Source organism: Apium graveolens, chromosome 2, assembly GCF_009905375.1.
Source record: "Apium graveolens cultivar Ventura chromosome 2, ASM990537v1, whole genome shotgun sequence".
In the NCBI taxonomy this organism is placed as follows: Eukaryota; Viridiplantae; Streptophyta; class Magnoliopsida; order Apiales; family Apiaceae; genus Apium; species Apium graveolens.
In genome coordinates this window covers 114,004,603-114,025,396 of record NC_133648.1, presented here as the reverse complement: position 1 = coordinate 114,025,396, position 20,794 = coordinate 114,004,603, and the positions used below count along the sequence as shown (strand labels likewise).

Genomic DNA, 20,794 nt, shown 5'->3' with positions numbered 1-20,794 from the left:
ATTCGCACAGTCAATTTGAGCATTATTACTAGACAGCCAATCCATTCCTAAAATAATATCAAACTCCCCTAACCTAAAAGGTATCAAATCAACTGAAAAATGACATCTCCCTATCTCAATATCACAGCTCGGACATACTCGATCTACTGCAACCTGATCATTATTCGCTAATTTTATGACTAACACTTCATCCAACCACTGAATCTCACAATCTATCTTAGAAATAAAGGCTTCAGAAATAAAAGATCTAGTAGCTCCTGAATCAATCAATACTAAAGCATTTACGGAATTTACAGGAAGTGTACCTGCAACCACATTCGGACTCTGTACCGCTTCCTTCATTGACATGTTGAAAGTCCTTGCTCTGGGCTGATTTTGCTGTGGTAGTGGAGGTGGAGGTAATGCTAAAATTCTTGGAATACTGGCAGCCATTGCAATTCCTCTGCAGTCTTTGGCGATATGTCCTTTTCTCCCACATTGGAAACAAGTAACTTCTGCTTTTCCCATTGGACATTCTCCAGAATAGTGTCCCCTTTGCTTGCACTTGAAACACGTAACATTTAGCTTGTTGCAAACTCCTGTATGCTTTCTACCACACGTTCTGCAATCAGGTATAGGCGGTCGAATAAGCCTTTGCTGAGTTGGGGCAGGTAGTCGATTTCCCATCCTCTGATTGTTCTGCTCTGGCCTTTTAAAATTTACTTTTCCCCGAGCTTGAAATCCCGGCCTTTTGTTGAAACGATTCTGAAAATTTCCTGGTCCTTTCTCTTTCTGAGCTGCTTCGCTTTCTCCTTCAATAATCATAGCCTTCTGAACAACAGCCATATAAGTTGTCAATTCAAACACAGCTACCCTGCTACGAATCCACGGTTTCAGTCCTTGCTGAAATCTCTTGGCCCGCTTTTCGTCCGTATCCACCTGCTCTGGAACAAACCTTGCCAATTCAGTAAACTTGGTTTCATAATCCGCAACCGATAAGTTGTCTTGTTTCAGCTCCAGGAACTTGATCTCCATCTGGTTCTTCATAAAACAAGGAAAATATTTCTCCAAGAAAAGATCAGTGAATCTGTTCCAGGTCACCACACCTTCTTCCAAAGCTTTCTTTGATTCCCACCAGTAATTAGCTTCACCTTTTAGAAAATAGCTAGCGAAATCTGTCTTCTGCTCTTCCTCAACCTTTACCAACGAAAAAGCCTTTTCCATCTCTTTCAGCCAAGCTCTCGCTTTTGTAGGATCTGTGGAACCCATAAATTCCGGTGGCTTCACCGACTGAAATTGCTTGAAAGTAGTCGTAGGTGCTGCTGGTGGTATTTGATGTCCTGGATGAGCGGCTTGCTGTAACATCTGTTGCTGGAACTGCTGTTGCTGCTGCTGCATTTGTTGTTGCATCATCAACATCTGTTGTTGCATGAGATTAAACATCTGATCCATCTGTTTATTATTGTTTTGGCCCTCGGTGTTTCCATTCGATGAGTCGGGCTGCGCTTTTCTCTTAGGTGCCATTTTTCTGGTAAATAAATAATGGATCTTATTTAATAACAGTATATTAAACATATATTAAAACAGTCGATTCGAGAAAATAAAATAACTTATTAAATAACTGAATAGATAAAATAGTATGATATGTTTTAAATTTTTTTTTTTTTTTTTTACAACATGATCGTGAATAAAACTACATTTGTAAATATGCAATGGTACTGAAATAAATGTAAATGCTTAAATGACTGGAAATAAAATAAAGAAAACGTGCAAAAGATTATCTCATATATATATATATAGGTAGAACACCAGCTACAGGTGTCAGTGCTTGATACAAAACCCTATGATATAACAGTCGTACTGCTACTACTATCAGTCAGAGTCAGTAGCTACACTCATACAAACTAGTCATACAATACTATGCTGCCTCTATCTACAAAATATACATAATACAACACTCATTGATCTACTGGTCTCAAAATCCTGGTGGTACGTGGCTCAACTCCTCCTGCACTGCCTCTAGCACTGCCTCGATAAGTCCCAATGCTCTGCGATATGCTGTCTCCGCACTAAGATCCTGCTGTCTCAAATCAATAAGCTGCTGCGAACTAACCCGGTGAATATGATGTAGTCTCTCTCTCAGTATATAATCCGGTCGTAATGCTCTGACAGGACCATCCGTCTGTGTCTCATACAATCCAAGGATCTCTCTACACTGGTTCTGCCATCTAATCATCTCCTCCCTCTCTGCCTGAAAGCGCTGGTAAGTCACGGTATGATGCTCATGAAGATCAGTGCTGGAACCTCGAGAAGGTAATGGTCCATCTACCATGATCTCATCTATAAACTCCGGCTGAGGAAACTGATAAACTCCCGGAACAGGTGCATAAATGGCTAATGGGGCAGGAAATAAGACAGGCTGCTCCATAGGCGCATACACAGGCGGCTCTGCCTCTGGCTCCATCGGTGGCATCTCTGGAATCTCGACTGGTGGCATAGGAATCTGAGGCTCTAAATCCTCCCACTGCGGAAGATCAACCATATCAGGAATATCAAACATCGGAAACTCTAATGGTGGAATATCTGGTATCTCTGGCTCAACGTATGGAAAATAATCTGCAAAACCTGGTACCTCCGGGGGAAGTGGTATCTCTGGTGCTGGCTCAGGTGGCAATGGAGGTAAGATCTGCTCTGACACTGGGGCTACTACCTGTGCATCCACTGGATCTGTCTCGGTCCTCTCCGTAGATGATGATAAAGAAGCCATCTAATATACATAAAAATAATAACACAAAACAATCAAATCACAATCCTATAACTCATAACTTCTAATCACATAGACAAACAATCCTAACACTCTTACTCTCATCCTATCTTATTTTCCTATCTTATCTTAACCCTAACATTCTTGTTTTCCAAGGTCAATCCTAAGCTCTGATGCCAACTATAACACCCTCCAAATCCGGGATATAGATTTGGGGCATTATTAACAACAATTACCAACTATACCTGCACAAGTGGAATATTAATATAATAATTACCCCGAACTATCACTACTCAGGATCTTTTAAGGGTTGAGTTTGGAAACAAGAATCATGCACTACACTTTATTACAAACCCAACTAAATAAAACCTGTCTCAAGAACTCTCTTTATTACAAATCTTTATTCTATCTACAGTTTCACTACGCAATCTTTTATTCAAACTACACAAAACTTTTATTCAACCCAACATTACTACTTATCCTGCTACACCTGATCTGGCAATTCAAAGCTCTCTTCGGGAATAGGAAGGAACACTCTTGGTATAAGAGGGTCCCGCTGCTTGACTCGCTTCTTGACTATGCGGGTCCTGATGGGTTTCATTCTCTACCTTAACTGTAAAACAATAGGAGTGACAATAAAAGAAATGAGCCAAAATTGCTCAACAAGCCTGCAACAATATATATATATATATTATAAAGAGAGAGAAATAAATGAACCAATAAGCTGCTGGTTTGAACAACCATCTGTATCTGTATATGATAATAATTTGCCAATGATGGCGAGTGCCAAATGAACAAGACTGGAAACAAGAACCAACATATGCACTATAATCTGCTGATCAGTCAGAATATAGTGCGGATCTATACCCAACTGCATAGACCCAACCAACATAAGGAGTACTCAGGCAACTATGGCCTATAAATTAATGGTCTGGGAAAAACCCAGCCTTTATAGTAACCATCCAGTCCAAGGCTGAGCATCCGGAACAATCGGTATGCTATTGATATATCCCAACACCAGGATATACCAGAATATATGTAGGGTAAAAGAATTGAAATATGAACAGGGAATTCAATAAATTGGGTAAATCAAGAATTGAAATGAAATTGGAACAAGTAATAATAAATGGACAACAGTGCATATGAACAATGATTATCAAAGAGAATTGATATGATAGAAAAGAAATATAATTCACTATTCTGAATTTAGAATAGGGGAAAAACTTGCCTTGTGCGTACTTAACCTGGTTTAATTCACTGCCTTCTGACCCTAGCTTGCTCTGCCTTGTTAACACTGAACAAATCATGGAAATATAGGTGTTTAGATAACTTACTATATACGTGTATCTTGAATTGATATCACGCAACCTTATCAGTCTATCCATGCGTTTCTATCTGACTCGCATATATATACATATATTTACACAACACATTTATGCACATAATCACATATAACACGTAACACGTAAAGCACACAATTAATTTCTAGATTTATAATTATTTTTAGAATCAATTCTAGGCTTATACCTGCATTACTAGTCTTATCTGATTTTATTATAATTTTTCGGGATTTATTCGGCTCAATTATATCCCTACTAGAACCTATGAACTATCAGTTATCACCAAACCACTCTTTTTCAGAATAAATTATAACTTACAACTATTTTTATTGGATTCGTCTCATTTTTCTGAGTCTAGGGGTCTTCGTTTCACTTAAATCGGACTAACGGTTGAATTGCTATGAATTAAACACTGATAATTCAATTTATTATTCAATATAGATAATTATTACAACCTTTTAAATTCTAAAATAATTTTTAAATAATTATTTAATAAAAATCAAAGTCAAAAATAATTTTTTTATAATTTTTGGAGTTAAAACGAAGAAGTTACGATTTATTGAAAATTATGTGATTAATTATTGAAATAATTAATCACTTAATAAATAAATAACTAATAAATAATTAATAGATAATTATTTACTAATTTAAAATAATTAATCCCTAATTATTAGGATTAATCACAATTTATTACAAATATTTACAACTCATCGTTATTTATTTGATTAGATCGATTATTTACAAATAATCAATCAACTTAATTAACCGATACGCCATTTATCGAATAACTACGAATTACTCAAATTATAAACCAACTCAACGATTAATCACTCGTATAAATACGAGCTACACACTATTCTCGAATATTACCGAACTAATATATTATTATTGGAATTTAAACGATTCGTTAATCAATTAATTATCAGTATTTAATTATATGATACGAACAATTACTGTAATATTATTCGAATAACTAACGCTCGAATAATAATTCTCATTATCGAATCACTACTCGTAATATTAACTAATTATCAAATTATTAATCAGTTTAATCCTTATTTATTAATTAATTACCTAATTATTAATTAATTACCTAATTATTAATTAATTAGATAACTAATAAATAATTAGATAAATAATTAAATAATTAAATAATTAAATTAGAATTTATAAATTAATAAAATAATTTAGAAATTAATAATACTATTTTTCAGAATTTAAAACTAATTTTTATTTACTTTTTAGAATTATTAAAAACTGATTTTAATATACTAAAATATAAATAATTAATTAATTAACTAAAAACACAAAAACATCAACAGGGTTTGGGTTATTAGGATTAAACCCGGGTCGAAACCGGGTTAGAAACCGGGTCGTCCCCAACCCAATCGGGTCGGGAAGAACAGCCGGCCGTTGCCCAGATTCCGGCCTGGCGGAAACTTCCGACGAAGCAAAAACGGCAATCAATCGGCCTCGTTTCTTCTGCTGCTTCGTTCCCTTTCGTTCCCAGGCCTCCCCTGTCGTGTTCCTCCTTCGTTTTATCCGTCCCTCGCCGCCTAAACCACCGATAACAGCGGCGGCGACGCCGCTTTTCCGGCGAGACAAAACCCGAAGCCAAACTCGACAAAACCGGTGTCAATCGACTCCAAAATCGACGATCTAAACATCTATACTAACATAATCATCAAACAATTACCAGAACTTCAAACCCGAATTCGAGAAATTAATCCGAAATTACGAAACACAAATTAATACCTCGGTTGATGATTTTGACGTGATAATCTGATAGAACAGACTTTGGGCTTCAAATCGGTTACTCACACTTCAATTTCTGTCACCGGAATCACCTTCAAAAGTCCGATTGATTCTGCTGCTGTTCTTCACAAAACCTTAACCCTAATCCCCTTTCTTTTTCTTTTTATTTTTTTCTTCTGATTTTTAATTATAATTAACTGATTTAATTAATAGTAATTCAGGTATTTATATTTATGAAAATAATACCCCTAAGTAAAATTAAGGGGCTAATTATACTCCTAATAAAAATATTTGGCCCCAATTTTTATAATTTTTGGGTATTAATAATGAATTTTTAAATATCCAATAAATACAAAATAAATACTAAAAATTCCCAAAAATTGTGAAAAATACAAAACTACAAAGAAAAATGATATATGATAATTTCATAATCATATAAAAATAAAAATGTGATTTTTGTGGGGTTTTTGGTACCCGAAGGGGTCCGGAAAAAGTCGTTTTTCGCGAAAAAAGGTCAATTTGTAAAACGTCTAAGGGTTCAGAATAGCGATACGGTATAGGGCATTTTTGGCAAAATAGGGCCAATGATTTTGTTTGAAATACGGGCTTTTAAAACATAGTTTTGAGCTGTACAGGTTTTGATATAATATATATAACTGACGATAGAACGCTCAATAAATATCCAAAACACGTTTGGATCAAAACAACCAACACATAACACATAGCAGTTAGGGTTCAACGACTTAACATATTTAATCACATAATAATACACATAATTTATTATTATTATAATATAATACAAGCGTAATTCCTCGGTCGTTACAAAGCATCTCCTTGTAACGCTCCCAAGCTTCACATAGAGTTTCTCCCAATTGCTGCGCAAATTGAGTAAGAGCATTCCAGAGTGTAGTTGTCTTCGCCATAGGGAAGAATTTAGTAAGAAACTACTGAGCAAGATCCTCCTAAGTCATGATAGAACCAGCTGGTAGAGGGTATAACCAGCTCTTAGCCTTGTCACTCTGAGAGAATGGAAATAGTCTCAGTTCACAACATCTTCGGAAACATTATTGAACTTGAAGGTGTCACATATATCGATGAAATCCCTAATATGCATATTGGGATCTTCCGTTGGCAAACCCCAAAACTGGACTGAATTCTGTACCATCTGAATTGTGTCATCCTTGATTTCAAAAGTACTGGCCGCGATGGCTGGTCTGACAATGCTAGTCTGAATGTCATTGATCTTCGGTTGAGAATAATCCATCAAAGCTTTCGGATTTGCTATTGGTCTACCATTTTAATGATAACTAGAGTACCTGAAACACACGACTAAAGTAAACCTTGTAAGTAAGAAAGTCTGAGTCAGTGAACTTTAACGACCACTGATGTCAAGCACATAAAGTAAAAATTAACACCGAGTCCCCAGCAGCGGCGCCAAAAACTTGTTAGGGCAAAAACACGCGCTAAAATTACACGCAAGTATATGCGTTCGCAAGTACTATAAGATATAAATCAGATTCGTACCCATAGAGACTCTTTTTAGTTAACTTAAGATTATGCTCCTATGCAACAATGGTATGGTTATCGCTCAATGCTAAGACAATAACAAGTTGAGATGTTTATAACCAAGATTAAACTAATATGTAATTAAATAAGAATAAAAGTGATTGAAATAACTATATGAGACAAACATAAGATTCTAACTTCATTAAATACTTCACTCAAAGTTATTGTTCTTAACCTTAACATGCAATGGTGATGACAACTAATCAGATAACACGAAACTAGTAAACACCAACTTTTGTTATACGAATACCCTACTACCAGACATCCACAAAAGAGATAGAAGTTGAATAGACACCAAATATGTTGAGACCCTATATATCTATAGAATTTGACAACATAAAGGTTTAATGCGCAAGTTATCTATCATGATTACGTAGGGCAAGTAAGATGGTTAAAATTACCTACGAATCATGTATAATAAATACATGAACCTATGCTAGCATGACAAGTTCTAAATCTCTATATTCACTGTCGCTTCTATAGAGATTAACACTCTATCTTATATGTTAGCTATGCATATAAGATGAATAAGCACAACCAATACTAGGATATCAATCAATCACCACACACCAAGATATTGAAACAAATTAACTATAGAAATCCATAAGTAAATCCGTTAGAACCCCATGATAACGATTAGTTCATAATCGAACTCATCGTCACCATGGGTTCCAATAAAAACATGATATAAAACAATATAAGAGTATTAAGGTTTAAGAGAAATCGAAAACAAGCATCCAAAGCCGCCCTGAACTTCTAGAAAAACTTGATTTTTCAGCTTTCCTTTTTTGGCCGTAACTTGAGTTTCGATCAACAGAATTAGGCGATTCAACTTCCCACGTGAAGCTAGCGAAGTTCTGTTCAACTTGAGAATGGCCAAGGCTTCCAATTCTTAGCTCTTTTCAGCATATTTCCTTGAAAATCTCCTTTCTTCATTTAACTTATGCCTGAAATGCAATAACACAAAAACATATAAAAAATACCAACAACTTGAGTCCAAAACCCCAAATTAAGCTTGTAATAAAGCGTTCCAAGTAGATATAAAATCCACTTATCAGTTATCATACCCAGTCTTCCTGCATGTAAATGCTCTAACAATGGAGTCAAAGATAAAGGACCATTCCCTCCTTAGATGCTTCTTGTTCAGGCTGGCCAGGTTGATCTTCTCACTGTAATTTATGAAGTCCATAAACTCAGCCATCTCTTGTGCTGTTGGTACCTCCACCATTCCATCTGTAGGAATGCCCAAAGCCTTGTTGACATCATTGGAATCAGACTCCACAGGCTTACCCTGAATTGAGCAATTAACAACGAAAGAAACTGCCAATATAGAACATGATTGACAGTCGAAGCTCCTACAAGATAAGATTCAGATAAAAACTTGACAAAACACTTGAAACTTTCAGGAGCTTGGTTTGCATCTATAAACGCCAATTAATTGGTACCATCCTTTGGGATAACAATTCTAACATTGTTGAAATCTATTGTAAGTTTGAATGGGGAAAAAATTTGAGAAAGAAGAGTTTGAATCGAGTGAGAGCGGTTTAGATTTGCAAAAGCTAGGTCAATTGAGATCTCGAAAGCGTAAAGAGGGGTTAGGTCGATATATCTGGGTATTTATAGGCTAGAGATATAACCTATCGAGAAATAGAAATAAACGCTTGATATTTGCTTATCGAGGAGTCAAGTGAATTAGAAAACTCATGTCGAGATGTCACTATCCTGACTCTTATGGAGAACTAGATAGTGACATATTGAGATTTAGAATAAATACCCAGTTTTTCCTAATTGGACTGAATTATTCCAATTTATATTGAATAAATTTAACATAATATTAAAATTGATTTGTATCAAAAGTATTTTACTGAAATAATTTATTTAAAGAAATAATTTTAGTTCTGAGTTATTGATAAGTCTAAAATTTATACTTGTAGAGAACTCCATATAAATATATATGTCGAGATCTCTACAATACTTATTGAGAAGTCTTTAAGAGGCGTGTCAAGAAGTCCATCGAGAAGTCATGAAAAAGACTTATTGAGAACTTTGCCGAGAAGTCTCAAAATGACTTGTCGAGAAATCCACCGAGAAGTCATGAAAAAGATTTATCGAGAACTCTATGGAGAAGTCTCAAAATGACTTGTCGAGAAGTCATTTAGACTTATCGAGAACTCAGTTCTCTACATACTTTTATCCTTTTTCAATTCTGTCTTATATTAATTTCACATATCAATGATGTAAATTAATAATTTGACAGTTTTTCTCGGAATTTGAAAAATTCCAAGTTAAGTTTGAATTTTGAAAAATAAATATACAGAGAATCCTGACATATTTATATATCATATTCCTGTTAATTCCCAATTAAATTAATTTTGATTTATCAGAAATTAATCTGATGCAACATATTAGCCGAGTTCTTGCCTTTAGGATGAAGAATTTAACATACCAATTTCACCTACAATTTTAGTGAAAGTTGTTTCATCCAAAGGTTTAGTAAAAATTTCAGTAATTGTTTTTTTGTTGGAACAAAAATAAGCTCAATAGTACCATTTGCAGCATATTCTCTAATAAAATGGTACCTTACATCAATGTGCTTAGTTCTGGAATGATTAACTGGATTAGAAATAATAGATATGGCACTAGTATTGTCACACATGATTGCAATTTTGTGTAACACTAGGCCATAGTCCACTAATTGATTTCTAATCCAAAGCACTTGAGCACAACACCTTCCATCAGCTATGTATTCAGCCTCGGTTGTAGAAGTTGACACAAATTGTTGTTTATTACTATACCAGGATACAAGTATTTGACCAAGGAATTGACAGATTCCACTTGTATATTTTCTGTCTACCCTGTATTAAGAAAAATCCGCATCTGCGTATCCAACATCTTCAAAACCAGTTCCCTTAGGATAATATAATTCCAAGTTTGGTGTCCCCTTCAAATATCTAAAAATCTTCTTGATAGCCATCAAATGTAATTCTTTAGGATTTTCTTGAAATCTAGCACACAAACATGTTGCAAATAGGATGTCTGGTCTACTAGAAGTTAAGTATAGCAATGATCCAATCATTCCTCTATAACATGAAATGTCTACACTTTTTTCTTTCTTATCTTCATCCAACCTGGTAGCTGTAGGAATAGGTGTTGATGCAGGTGAGCAGTCAACCAATATTTAATTTCTTCAATACATCTTTGACATATTTGGTTTGACTGATAAAGATTCCATCACTTTTATGGCTAACTTGAAGACCAAGGAAGTAACTTAATTCCCCCATCATGCTCATCTCATACTCACTCTCCATGAGTCTTGAAAATCTTTGACATAGATTTTCATTTGTAGAACAAAAAATGATACCATCCACATAGATTTGAACTAGGATAATATGACCACCATGATGCTTTAAAATAGAGTATTATCAATTGTTCCTCTTGTGAATCCATATTTGAGTAGAAATTCTGATAGTATGTCATACCATGCTCTAGGTACTTGATTCAATCCATAAAGGGCCTTTAACAGTTTGTAAACAAAGTCTGGAAATTCTGGATCTTCAAAGCCAGGTGGCTATTGCACATAGACTTCTTCTTCCAATTCACCATTAAGGAATGCACTTCTCACATCCATTTGATATACCTTGAAAATTGAATGTGCATCAAATGCAAGAAAAATTCTTAATACTTCAAGTCTTGCAACTAGAGCAACAGTTTCATCATAATCAATTTCTTCTTCTTGTGAGTAGCCTTTGGAAACCAGTCTTGCTTTGTATCTTGTTACAATTCAATTTTCATCCATTTTATTCCTGTACATCCACTTTGTTCCAATGATTCTTCTGTTCTTTGTTGTAGGAACCAATTCCCAAACTTTATTTCTCTCAAATTTATTTAGCTCTTCCTGCATGGAAGTTATCCAATAGGAATTAAGTAGAGCTTCCTCAGTTTTTTTAGGCTCAATTTATGACAGAAAGCATGCATGCAATCATTCATTTACAGTTGCACTCCTTATACTAACTCCAGCATTTGGATCACCAATTATTGCATCCCTTGTGTGATTCATATCCCATCTTCTGGTATGATCTTGTTGATTAGAGTTGCTTGCATTTTCTTCATTGTTGGAATGACTTGAAGAACTGTCATCTCTTTCTCCCCCTGAGTTTGTCCATCAAATTTAGGTGTTCTTTTACATTGAGATGAATCCTCATTTTCACAGTTCACTGGTTCATTTGTTTCTTCCCCCATTCTATTGTTTGTGTTGATCTCAACATCATCTTCAGAATCACTATCAATGTTCAAATTTTCAAATTTTAGGGCTTCAACTTCATTTTCATCAAGGCATTTCAAGCCTGGACACTTGTCATCATCAAAGGTCACATATGTTCTCTCCATAATTTTCTTCTGCTTAAGCACATAAACTCGGTAGGCAGTTCTTTTAATAAATATCCCATAAAAATAGCTTCAAATTCTTTAGAGTCAAATTTTCCAACATATTCTGAGTTGTCTTTAAGCACAAAGCATTTGCTTCCAAACACATGCAGATGCTTCAAAGTAGGCTTTATTTTTGACAAAATTGAGTAAGGTGATTTGCCATGGTTTTTGTTGATTAAACATCTGTTTTGAGTATAGCATGCAGTATTGACAGCTTCTTCCCAAAAACTTGTTGGCAGATTGGCATCTTATAGCATTATTTTTGCAGCTTCAACTAGAGTTCTATTTTTCCTTTCAACCACACCATTTTTCTGGGGTGTTCTTGCAGCAGAAAACTCTTGAACAATGCCCTTATCTTTGTAGAATTCACTTAAAGCTGCATTTCTGAATTCTGTGCCATTATCACTCCTCAATCTTTTAACACAATTTTGATCCTCAACCTGCTTACCAACTTTCTTTATGTGTTCAATGATGATGTGTGGAGTTCCATTTTTTGAATGCATAAATTCCACCCAAGTGTACCTTGAGTAGTCATCCACTATGACCAATGCATATTTCTTTCTAGAAATAGACAAGGTATTAACTGGTCTAAACAGGTCCATGTGAATAAGCTGCAATGGTGTAGTTATTGAATTTACAGTCTTGCTCTTGTGACCGAACCTCTTCATTTTGCCTTTTTGACAAGCCTCGCAAACTTTATTTTGAGAAAATTCCAGATTTGGAATGTCTCTCACTAATTCCTTTTTCATCAAGGTATTGATTACTTTGTAATTCAGATGAGAGACTTTATTGTGCCACAACTTGCTTTGTTCAATGGATGCATTGGTATAGAAAAATATATTCCATCATTTTTTGCTGAATTTAGGTCTGCAACAAATATGCTTCCTTTCCTTGCTCCTTTCAGAGCAACTTCACCAGTTTTCTTGCTAGTGATCGAGCAGTTTTTTTGTGTCAAATCATACCTTGAAACCTTTATTTGTAAACAGGCTGACACTTAGAAGATTTACTTCAAGACCAGAAACTAGTGGTGCATCTTTGATGATAACATTTCCAGAAATCAGCTTGCCATATCCCAGTATGAGTCATTTGCTATTGTCTCCAAAAGTCACCAATGGGCCAACTATTTCCTCAAACTTTGATAGCAGGGCTTTATCACCTGTCATATGCCTGGAGCATCCACTGTTAATGATACATATGATTTTATTCTTCTTTCCCTACACACAGTAAGGATTAAGTGTGTTTAGCTACCCAAGCAGTGTTGGACGCTTTTTTCTTTTTTCACAGAAGTAACAGAAGTAGAATTTGAATTTTTAAAAAGAACATCATTCATAGTTTGATCAACATTTTTCTTCTTAATCTCAGAACCACGGTTGACTTTATTGAATTTTTTCTCAATTTATGGCATCTTGTCATAACCTTCATATTTTAAGGAATGCAGTCAAACTTATCACACAAGGAATAGGGATCTTCAGCCACAACCTCATTTTACTTGCATGCTCCCACTTTTGGCTCACTAACAGCCTTTTTACGAAGGTGAGTTAGATGATTTGTTGAGCCACCTTTTTGACATTGTTTCCTTGGAGTATCTGCAACATAGGCTTAGTTGTTGCTCTTGTTTATACCTATTTTTCCATTTTTTTTCTTATTCTTTTTCCCAGCATTCTCAGTTTTGGCTTCCTTGGTTGATGCCTTTGCATTTTGTTTTACTATGGGCTTATTTTTATTTTCAGCAATAGAAGTGGTTTCTGCATTGTTCTTCACATTATCTTCATCTGCAATTTCTTGCTTGATGACTAACTCAACTTCACTGAAATTAACTTCACAAGCTTTGAATAGAGGTGCATTAACTTTATTCAGCATCGCAGGAACATCATGGTTCACTATTTCTTTCCCTTTGCCAGCTTCACATTTCTTGTGAGAATTAAATGCCTCATAGTCCAAATCAATAGCTATGTTAGCATATGGTTTATTTTTCTCATGATATTGTCCAACCAACTAAGATGCATTCTTATATGATTTGAGCTTCAAATCATTCTTCTCCAACTTTTCTCTCAACACTGCCTCCACATCACTAGCACACTTAAGCTTGTTCTTGAGATATTCATTTTTCTTGCTTAACTGTCTCAAGACCAACAAGCTGCAACTCCAATTTCTTTTTCTCTAGACATCCTACTTACATCCTCAGTAGCTGCCATCATGCTTGGGTGGATATGAAACATCTCTACACTTATTTTCTCAACAGTTTCTTTATATTGACTTGCATTTAAATCAATTGTGGTTATAGTTGGTACCTCTAATTTAGATGCAGATGATTCTCCTTTCTCTAGATCCATGAGAGCATAATTCCCAAATTCTTGATTGTCATCCTCTTCATCTATATCATCCTAACTCTTTCTTTCTGCAATAAAAGCCTTTCCCTGTTGCTTTCTCAATAGTGCTTCATACTTTGCTTCCAATTCCAAATAAGCTTTATCTTTCTTCACATTCTTTGGCTTTCTACACTCAGTAGCAAAGTGGCCCAACTCATCAAAATTGTAACATCTTATTTTTGATCTGTCAACAGATCCTGTTTCGTAGCCACTTTTTCCAGCTGAGTTGAACCGTATTTTTCTTTTCCAATTGTTGTTATTTTTGGATGTTTGAACCTTACTCCTGAAAAACTTTGGCTTCTTAACCTTATGTTAGAAAATTTTCTTGCAAGGTAAGCCATTGAATGGTCCATCTCATCCAGTTCATCAAGGGTGTAGAATTCATTCTCTTTTATTCCCAGTATGACTTGCTTCCGTGGTTCCTTATTCTTCTGCTCAACAGTTTGAGCAACTTGAGTTTGAGCTTCTAGTTCATCATCAGATGACTTACTGTCATTGGCAACCAAGGCACTAGTTCCATCAATAATATGATCTTTGTTGAGTGGCATTTATGTCTCTTTATAATGCTATATAAAGCTTTGAATTAGTGTTTTATACTCTAATTGTTGGTGTTTTTGACGTGTTTTGTAGTGTTTTTTGCATTTCAGGCATTTAACACGAATTTAGGTGAATTGGCATTGTTTTGATGCTAATATGGTGTTAGGATGGTGTCTAGAATAAAAGTTCATGAAAAGACCAACTCAAACCAGAAAGAAAAGAAGAATTCAGAATTTTATCCAGAGAGTCAACGCGCCCGCGCCAGGACTGCAGAAGTGCAGTGCGCCCGCGCTGGTAAAGCGTGCGGCCGCGCCGGGTCGAATTCAAAGAATCCTGTTTCCACTCTGATTTTGATCCAGAAGACTTCTAATCTGCATGGGCTACTATATTAACATAACTGAAGTTCATTTTCAATAACAAGACATACAAGAGCTAAGGAGAAGGCGTAAGAAGACCGCATAGCACAATTCAACCAAGGCGAGGATGATCTAGTTTATACTTGTGATTCTTTGTTTTAGGTTGTAACTTTGGATGCTAGTTTTCTTATTCGTGAACCTATACTCTTGTTTCGTACTTGGTTTATTATTTATTCAGTATAAAGACTACGTTTATTATACCATGCTTTCATCAGAACCCATGTTGATGATATGTCTGATTATGAGCTAATCATTATCGTGGGGTTCTAACGGATTTATTTATGGATTTCTTTAGTTAATTTTTTTTGATGTCTTAGTGTGTGGTGATATGCATAGTATTGGTTGTGCTTATTCATTTTATGAGCGTCGCGAACTTATAAGATAGCGTGATAATCTTTAATAAAGCGAAAGTGAATTTAAAGGTTTAGAACTTGCCATGCTATCATAGGTTCATGTATTTGATATGCATGATTTGTAGGTAATTTTAACCATCTTGCTTGCCCTATGTAATCACGATAGGTAACTTGTGCATTAAACTATTATGTTTCCAAATTCTATAGACATATAGGGTCTCAATATAATTGATGTTTATTCAGCTTTTAGATCTTTTATGAATGTCTGGTAGTATGGTATTCGTACAACGAAAGTTGGCGTTTATCAGTTTCGTGTTATCTGATTAGTGTCATCACCATTTCATGCTAATGTTAAGAACAAAAGGGCTATTGAAAGAAGTATTTAATGAAGTTAGAATCATATTTGTGTTATATAATATTCAATCCTCTTTATTCTCTTAGTTAATGTTCTTTAGTATAATCTCTTATTTAAGTGTAGTTAAACTAACCTCAAATTGTTATTCGTCATAGCATTGGATAATAACCATAACATTGTTGCATAAATACATTGATTAAAATTAACCTAAACCAATCCCTGTGGGAACGAACTAGAATTAATTCTATATTACTTGCGATCACGTATACTTGCGTGAATATTAGCGCGTGTTTCAGCCCTAACAAGTTTTTGATTCTGCTGCCAGGATTTCTGTGATAATTTTTAGTTTATGTGTTTTTCATCAGTGTTCGTTAAAGTTCACTGACTCGGACATTGTTACTTACTTATTTCCTTATCGTGTTTCGGGTAATCTAGCGAGCGTGTATGCATATGCGTTCTCGGTCTCGTAAGAGAACACTGGATCAAGCTGAGGAAGAAGTTGTAGTAGAGGAGAAAGTTGAAGAAGAAATCCTAGTAGAGAAGGAAGAAGAGGTTCTTATTGCAATGGGAGAACCAGAAGCGAATCCGAAGGCTTTCATGGATTACTCTCAACCGAAGATTAATGATATTCAGTCTAGCATTGTTCGACCAGCCATCTCGGCTAATACCTTTGAGATCAAGTCGAGCATGATTCAGATGATACAGAACTCAATTCATTTTGGGGGTTCTCCGAAACCCCAACATGCACAGAAGAGATTTCATCGAGATCTGTGACACTTTCAAGTTCAATAGAGTTTCTGAAGATGCTATTAAGTTGAGGCTTTTCCCATTCTCTCTGCGGGATAAAGCTAAGTGCTAGTTACATTCTCTACCACCAGGGTCTATCACCAAATGGGAGGATCTTGCTCAAAAGTTCCTAACTATATTATTTCCTATGATAAAAACTGTTGCGATTAGAAACGCACTTACTCAATTTGCTCAACAATCTGGAGAATCTTTATGTGAGGTTTGGTATTGTTACAAGGAGATTCTTAGGAAGTGCCCACATCATGGGATGCCTAACTGGATGATCATTAACTATTTCTATAATGGTTTGAGTGCTACTTCTAGACCCATGCTTGATGCAGCATCAGGAGGAGCCTTGTGGGCTAAAATCTACGATGAAGCTTATGAATTGATTGAACTGATGGTTGCGAAAGAATACCAGAATCCTACTCAGAGACTATCTCGGGGTAAGGTAGAAGGAATTCTGGAGTTAGATACAGCTACTACTATAGCTGCTCAGCTTAAGGCTTTGACGATGAAGGTGGATTCTTTGGCTAATTATGGAATTAATCAGGTCACTAGTGTCTGTGAGCTTTGTGTTGGTGCCCATGAGATGGAGCATTGTGCTATTTCTAGTGAATCAACTCAGTTCATGAGCAACTTTCAGAGGTCATAACAACCTGTGCCAGCCACCTATCATCCTAATAACCGCAATTATCCTAACTTCAGTTGGAGCAATTCTCAGAATGCGGTTCAACAGCCTTATCAATAGTATCTGGAAAAGCAGTACAACCCTCCTGGTTTTCAGCAACCATAATATGCACCAAGACAACAACTCCAGCTGCAACAGTCTAGTGAAAAATCTGAATTGGGGGAGTTGAGGCTCATGTGTAAAAGCCAAGCGGTTTCTATCAAGACCTCGGAAAATCAAATTGGGCAAATTGTCAATGCCTTGCTAAATTGTCAACCTGGTACACTCCCTAGTGACACTGAAGTGCCAGGAAAGAGGGAAGCTAAGGAGAAGGTAAAGGCAATTAAATTAAGGTCTGGGAAGGTTACAAATCCTGAACACTCTCAAGTTTCACATGAAGAAGCTGTTACAGGAGAAGAAGTGCAGAAGGAAGCAGAAGTGGAACCAATAAAGACTACTGTTGAAAACACTCCTCCTGAGGGTAATACAAGGGAGAAACAGATCTATCCTCCACCTACCTTTCCTAAGAGGTTGAGAAGAAAAAGCTGGATAAGTAGTTTAAAAAGTTTCTAGAGGTGTTCAAGAAACTTCATATCAACATACCTTTCGCTGAAGCTCTTAAACAGATGCGTAGTTATGTAAATTTTATGAAAGTTATACTTTTTCGAAAAGTGAAGCTTGATGACTTAGAGACAGTTGCTCTCACAGAGGAATGTAGTGTTGTGCTGCAACATAAGTTGCCTCCGAAGCTTAAAGATCCCGGAAGCTTCACTATTCCTTGCACCATTAGAAAAGTGTCATTTGACAAATGCTTATGTAACTTGGGAGCTAGCATCAATCTGTACCCTTGTCAATCTTCAAGAAGTTGGACTTACCTGATCCAAAGCCTACTTATATGACCTTGTAATTGGCCGATCGTTCTATTACATATCCACGAGGCATTATGGAGGATGTATTGGTCAAGGTAGATAAACTCATCTTTACTGTTGATTTTGTAATTCTTGATTTCGAGGAGGATAAGAAGATTCCCATAATCTTGGGAAGGCCTTTCTTGGCTACTAGTCGAACCTTGATAGATGTACAGAAGAGTCAGCTCACCATGCGAGTGCTGGATCAGGATATAACTTTCAATGTGTTCAATACCATGAAATTTCCTACGGAAAATGAGGAGTGTTTTAAGGTGGAGTTGGTCAATTCTGTGGTTACTTCAGAACTTGATCAATTGCTAATGTCTGATGCCTTATAAAAGGCCTTATTAGGGAATTCAGATAGTGAAGATGATGAGCAGTTGCAATATCTGAATGCTTCTCCCTGGAAGAGGAAGATGAATATGCCTTTTCAATCTCTTGGAATGGAAGAGTTGAACAAATCTCCAAAGCGCCTCAAGCCATCTATTGAGGAAGCTTCTACACTTGAGCTTAAACCATTGCCTGAACACTTAAAGTATGCTTTTTTAAGGTGATGCATCTACTTTTCCTGTGATTATTGCATCTGACCTTTCAAGTAGTGATGAAGAAAAACTCTTAAGAATTCTGAGAGAGTTCAAGTCAGCAATTGGATGGACTATAACAGATATCAAGGGAATCATCCCTTCTTATTGTATGCATAAAATTCTGCTAGAGGAAGGTAGCAAGCTTACTGTGAGCAACAGAGACAGCTTAATCCAATCATGAAAGAAGTGGTGAAGAAGGAAATTCTTAAGTGGCTGGATGCAGAGATCATCTATCCCATTTCTGACAGTTCTTGGGTGAGTCCAGTTCACTGTGTGCCGAAGAAAGGAGGTATCACGGTTGTGGCTATTGAGAAGAATGAGCTCATTCCTACTTGAACAGTCATGGGGTGGAGAGTTTACATGGACTACAGAAAGCTGAACAAATCCACAAGAAAAGATCACTTCCCACTGCCTTTTATTGATCAGATGCTTGACAGATTGGCTGGGCATGACTACTACTGTCTTCTGGATGGTTATTCGGGCTATAATCAGATTTGCATTGCTCCAGAAGATCATGAAAATACTACTTTCACTTGTCCATTTGGTACTTTCGCCTTTAGAAGAGTTTCTTTTGGTTTTTGTGGATCACCGACCATGTTTCAGAAATGCACGATGGCTATCTTCTCTTCCATGATTGGTCAAAATGTGGAGGTGTTCATGGATGATTTCTCTGTGTTTGGTGATTCTTTTGATGAGTGCTTGCAGAATTTTGGCGCAGTTCATAAAAGGTGTGTTGAGACCAATCTGGTTCTCAACTGGGAGAAATGTCACTTTATGGTGCGACAGGGCATTATTCTTGGGCACAAGGTCTCTAGTAAGGGTCTTGAGGTGGAATAAGCCAAGGTGGGGGTCATTGAAAATCTTCCTCCACTAACTTCTATTAAGGGAATTCGCAGCTTTCTTGGTCATGCGGATTTCTATAGGCAGTTCATCAAGAACTTCTTTAAAATTTCTAAACCTTTGTGCAATCTTCTGGAGAAGGATGTCCCGTTCAAGTTTGATGACGAATGCCTAGCTACTTTTGAGTTCTTGAAGAAGAGTTTGATCACGGAACCTGTCATAACTGCACCATATTAGAATGAACCTTTTGAGATGATGTGAGATGCAAGTGAATATGCAGTTGGAGCAGTTCTTGGGAAGAGAAAGAACAACATATTTTATATGGTCTACTATGCTAGTAAGACCCTCAATGGTGCTCAACTGAATTATACTACTAATGAGAAAGAACTTTTGGCCATTGTCTACGGTTTTAAGAAGTTTTGATCTTATTTTCTTGAGATGAAGGTGACAGTTTTCACTGATCACGCTGCGATTCGATATCTCGTCTCGAAGAAGGACTCGAAGCCTAGATTGATTAGATGGGTTCTTTTGCTTCAGGAATTTGAATTAGAGATCAAGGAAAGAAAAGGTACTGAGAATCAAGTCGCTGATCAACTTTCTCATTTGGAAGACCCAAGTGCAACTTCATAAGATAAGATATTGATAAATGAGTCTTTTCCCGATGAGCAGCTGTTTGGGGTGCAAGAAGAATAACCATGGTTTGCATACATTGTGAACTACCTTGTGAGTAATATCATGCCTCCAGAATTATTGTATGCTCAAAGGAAGAAGTTTTTTCATGAGGTGAAGTGGTACATGTGGGATGAACCATATCTGTTTAGGCAAGAAGCTGACCAAATCATTAGGAGATGTATTCCGTACAGCAAAATGGGGGGGGGGGGTCTTGCGAGACTGTCATTTGACTGTTTAAGGAGACCACTATGGTAGAGAGAAGACAACAGCTCGTGTCCTTCAAGCGGGATTCTTCTGGCCTACATTGTTTAAGGATGCACATCACTTTTTTTTGAAGTATGATCGATGCCAGCATGTGGGTAATATGTCCAAGAGGGATGAGATGCCTCTTAATGTGCTTCTCGAGGTTGAAGTCTTTGATATTTGGGGAATCGACTTTATGGGGCCATTTGTCTCATCTTGCAATAATCAGTAT

At 36.3% G+C, this 20,794-nt stretch overlaps 1 non-coding gene across 1 annotated transcript; it reads right to left on the bottom strand.

The window, feature by feature from the left end:
- Positions 1-16,808: 16,808 nt before the first annotated feature.
- Positions 16,809-16,915, bottom strand: LOC141709399 (small nucleolar RNA R71). Its single transcript, XR_012569977.1, has one exon. It is a non-coding gene; the product is annotated as a small nucleolar RNA R71 (small nucleolar RNA).
- Positions 16,916-20,794: the final 3,879 nt, after the last annotated feature.